Source organism: Mustela nigripes, chromosome 5 (assembly GCF_022355385.1).
Source record: "Mustela nigripes isolate SB6536 chromosome 5, MUSNIG.SB6536, whole genome shotgun sequence".
Lineage (NCBI taxonomy): Eukaryota > Metazoa > Chordata > Mammalia > Carnivora > Mustelidae > Mustela > Mustela nigripes.
Window position 1 is genome coordinate 25,498,439 of NC_081561.1, and position 5,305 is coordinate 25,503,743.

The following is a 5,305-nucleotide window of genomic DNA, read 5'->3' on the forward strand; positions in this document are numbered from 1 at the left end:
TTTTGAGTGTCTTCAGTTGGAAGTCAGAGCTCAATAAACATAAGAGTCTGAGGGAACTCTGAGGAAAAACCCTGTCAATGTGAAGAGTGTGGGAAGCCTGGCAGGCAGTGAGCACAGCTCTCCAAGATCTGAGGGGCCACACTGTGCTAGGCCCTGGCGGCGGAGTAACGGAATAACGGTGTGGAGCCTGCCATGGGAACTCAGCCCTGATTCAGGACCAGAGGATTCAGGACAACTGGACACCTTGCCCAGGTGTTAGGTGACAACTTCAGGAAGAATCCAGGACTTTTAAAATCTGAAATAAAGTGTTTCTTGAACTTTGTTATTTAAAGAAAATCAGAGATGCCACATCACAGAGTTTTTATAAAGGTCATAAATACTGGAAGAGTTGAGAATTTAAAAAAAGAAATATCAACAAGAAATTTACCTGTGATTACTTTTATTAACTACAATGAAGTATTAATTAGTATGGTGAAAAAATACACAAGGGCAGCTGTAATAAATTACATTTTTCTACTGAATTCATGAGGGTTTTTTTTATGTTTTATCAAACCTTTTTTTTTTAAGATTTTTTTTGAGACAGTGATAGCAAAAAGAGAGCATGAGCTCTCTTTTTGAGAAGGAGGAGAGGCAGCTCCCACTGAGCAGGGAGCCAGACATGGGGCTCAACCCGAGGACACTGGGATGATGGCCTGAGCCAAAGGCAGACACTTAACGACTGAGCCACCCACGCACCTGGAACCACTTGGATTTCTAACCAGCTTTAGCCGTTCCCAGTATTGAAATTACTACTCTGAGTATCAGTCGAGGACACCAGAATATCCAAGTTTGGGACGTGTGAGATGACTTGCCCGTTTCCCTACCTCCCTAACCAAGCCTTTGACCAGAAGTGGGTGGTCTGCAGACGCCTCCTGATCCCCACCCCTAGCATTACCATTTCTGGGTGAATAGAAGATGTGTTACAGTCTTACTGATGGGGAGAACAGAAGGGTATTGGCCTCCAGTAGCTCAAAATTTAGTGGGGCCTTTAGGGCGAAAGCCCAGGGCAGACTTTTCTCCTTGTGAATATACTCCTTGAGTCCACAACTGAGAAGGACCAAAGGAAGGAGAGAAAAACCAAACCTTTCATTCCAGCATTTTACCGTCCTACAAATTATAAAACTGAAACCTCTTTTAGCTTCAACCCTCAGGCAATGACATGAGGGACTTCTTTGCTGAAGCTCATGGTGTTTTCCAAATAATGGAAGAGTATTTTCTCATTTTTTTGTGCTACCCCTTGCTGAAGGCTTGATTGTCCCCATAGCTGGATGGCAACACATACCAGGATGTCTATTGTTTGTGATCACCCGGTCTGTCAAAAGAAAAGACAAATGAGGAATAGAGTGTACCTGGGACTTTCCAGAGTGCTGAGCCAAGGCCCACCAGAACAAACCGTTTTGTTCTTGCCTTAAACCCAGTGCCTGACAATGCTTGATTTAAGTTAACCAATCAGATCCCTGTAACCAAGCATCTGCTTCTGTAAACTTGCTTCCCGCCACCCCAACCTTGCCCTATATAATCTGCTCCCCAACTTAGCCCGGCGCGCTCAGCCCACAAAGGCTGATGCGTCCGCAGGCGCCTGTGTAACCAATAAACCTCTTGCAATTTGCATCCAGTGGAGGCGTGCTGTTTGATTCTTGGGTGCGGCTCCAGGGTCTTTCATAACAGCTATAGATCTGACATTTTTAAGTGTGATGTTCATTACTAACATTGTCTGCAACACCTTGCGAAATCTAGACAGCCATCAAAAGGATAATCCCTGCTTCTCCTTTCCTGGCATTGAGGTTTGCCTGATGTATCTTTTCCCATCCTTTTACTTTCGGTTTACTTATATCATTAAATTTAAAGTGAGGTCCTTGTAGACAGCATATGCTTGGGTGACGTTTTTTAATTCAGACCCCCAATCTTTGTTTTTTAATTGGAGGATAGAAATGATTTCCATCTAATGAAATCATTGGTACTTTAAGGCTTACGTCTGCTATTTTTTTTATTCACTGTGTTGCATTTCTGTGGCTTCTCTTCCCTGCCTTCTTGTGGGTTACTTGAACGTGATTTTAGAAGTCCCATCTCGAGGGCCACCTGCAGGGGAGGGGATCAGTCGGTTAAGCAGCTGTTTTCAGCTCAAGTCACGATCCCAGAGTCCTGGGATCGACCCCCACATCAGGTTCCCTGATGGTGGAGAACCTGCTTCTCCCTCTCCCTCTGCCTGCTGCTCTGCCTGCTTGTACTCTCTATATCTCTGTCAAATAAATAAAAGCTTTAAAAAAAAATAAAAGCCCATCTCGATTTGTTTATGTTTTGGGATGTTTCTCTCTGTATAGCATCATTGTCCTTGATAAAAGCTGTTACTTTGAACTGGCTTTCGACTCACATATACTCTCTACATAGCCTTATTTTGAGAACAGCCCTAGACAACAATACAGACATTGTAATTGGCATGGGGGATTAAACAGAGTGCATTCTTACAAGTCTGCGTTGGTTTTTTGTTACCTGTTAAGTCCTAGGTCTCAGGAGACCCAGTGGGGGAGGCCTCCGGATCAACTTGAGCTGAGAACCATTTTTTTTTTTTTTTAAGATTTTATTTATTTATCAGAGAGAGAGAGGGAGAGAGAGAGCACAGGCAGACAGAATGGCAGGCAGAGGCAGAGGGAGAAGCAGGCTCCCTGCTGAGCAAGGAGCCCGATGTGGGACTCGATCCCAGGACGCTGGGATCATGACCTGAGCCGAAGGCAGCTGCTTAACCAACTGAGCCACCCAGGCATCCCCATGCTGAGAACCATTTTTATTCTCAGTATATCTCAGCACTTCGAGCAGTACCTGACAGGTATTAGTTGCTGCGTAGATACTGAAGGAAGGAAGGAAAGGAGGTTCCTTGTGCAGATAATCACCAGCGGTGGAGGCCAGGGGCCCACAGCACACTGATCCTGCAGGCGCTGGTGGTCAGAGGTTCCTGACCACCCCGCCTGAGGAGCTGTCAGCCCAAGTTCAAACACATAATCCAGGCGAAAGGACATCTTTGCCATGGAGAAATCTGGCAAACAACACCTTAACCGAGCGATCAAACAACTAGGAACGGGATGAACTTCTGATACAGTTGCTTCACTAAGGACACATCATGACTTCTGCGGTACTTCTGGCAAAAACGTGTAACCCGAATCTAGTCATGAGACATCAGACAGACCCAAATTTGGGGTAAACCGCCCTGTCTTCGAAAGTATCTATGTTATAAAGGAGAAGCATTGAGGAATTGTTTTAGATTAAAGGAGATTAAAGAAATATAATGACTAAAGTCAGTGTGATCTCAGGTTGGATCCTAGATTGGAATAAAATATGTGAAGAGCATTATTGGGACAGCTGGCATAAACACACACTATATGTTTAGTAACAGCATTGCCTCAGGGTCTGGTTTCCTGAGTCAGTCATTGTATTGTGGTCACAAGACAATGTCTCTGCTCTGAGAAGGTACATGCTGAAGTGTTTAGGAGTAAAGGTTCTTGGTACTGCAGCACATTTTCTTCTTTTTTAAAAAGATTTTATTTATTTGAGAGAGAGAGCATGAGCTGGGGGTAAGGGGAGAAGCAGAAGTCCCCCGTGGGCAGGAAGCCCAGCCAGGGTCTCTCCGTCCCAGGACTCTGGGGTTCTGACCTGAGCCAAAGGCAGATACTTGACCAACTGAGGCACGCAGGGGCCCCTGCAGCACATTTTCAAGGGGGTTAGTGGGTTAGCAGATAAGAGCAGTAAAGATGTATATGAAGGAGAGAGCAAGTGGCAAGCATTCGTAGGTGAGTCTAGAGGAAAGGAATACAGCTCTCATTCCATCGTTCCTCCAGTTTTTTCTAAGTAAAGGTTGAAATAAAAATACACCAAAATAAACCCAAAGAGTGAATATGAGATTGATTTTGGTTGGAGAATTGTAGAGAGTATGTGAGGCAGATGCTGAACATACCTCAGTACAGGAAAGGTTGGGGTGTCCTCTGAGACCCAACTAGTCTTCCTTACATTCTTCATGGAATCGACAGCAACACCACCTAAAATGGTTCAAGTTTAAGGAATTCTGTCACTGACCTCTTCTTTCCACCAGAGGTCAATTTATGAAGTATTTTATTTTAGCTTCTCCCTTTTCTACTGGATGATTATCAAGCTTCTTTCCAGACTCAAGTCTCCTCTAACATGGACTCGTTCCCCACTTACCTCTTAGATACTGAAATTCTAGCGACAGTTCCCCAGGCTAGACGGAAGCACTAAAATAATGCAGTTTTCGTGCTGGAAGATATCCAAAATCAAACGTACCCATTCTCAACCCTTTCTTAAAGGCTCATTCCGTGGCAACCAGATGCAGCGATAGGAAAGTTTAGGAGCCCCTCCGCGTGGCTCAGTCGGTCGAGCATCTGCCTTCCGCTCAGCTCGGGATCCCACGGTCCTGAGTTGGGACGAGCCCCACATTGGGCTCCCTGTCCGCGGGGAGCCTGCTTCACCCACTCCACCACACTCGTGCCCTCCCCCTCTGTCGCGCTCTTTCTCTCAGATAGATAAAATCTTTTAAAAACAAACTAAGACTAGGGCGCCTGGGTGGCTCAATGGCTTAATCCGCTGCCTTCGGCTCAGGTCATGATCTCAGGGTCCTGGGATCGAGTCCCGCATCGGGCTCTCTGCTCAGCAGGGAGCCTGCTTCCCCCTCTTTCTCTGTCTGCCTCTCTGCCTACTTGTGATCATTCTCTTTGTCAAATAAGTAAATAAAATCTTAAAAAAAACCCAACAGACTAATGCTGAAAAAGGTTGAAATGAAAAGGCCAAAACCCCAAGTGAGCAAGTATTGGAAAGCGGCGCCGCTTGATGGAGGTGCTTGATGGAGGGCTGCCGCGAGACATTTGCGGGGGCGGGGAGGCAAGTGAAGCGCCACCCAACGAAGTGCGCGCAGTTGCGGTAACCCCCACCAGACCTGTGCTCTGTAAATATTTTCTCCCATTCCGCAGTTGTGATGAGGGAGCAGGAGGCTGGCTGAGGATGGAGCAGGGGCTGGCGCCTTGCACCCCTCTCTCCCACTCCTCTTGGTAACATGTGTGACATTTCACAGGCACCCCTGACTGCCCTACAAGAAGAGCAAATGGTTATCTTGCAGAGATCACAGTCCTGCAAGGCAGGAGTCTCTCTTGGTTTACAAATGTCCTTGAGATTTACAACAAAGAAGTTGCCTTATCAATAGCCCAATTTCCAAAGACACATAACTCAGTTCCTCAAGCCCTAACGTCACCCTCCCCTCCATAAA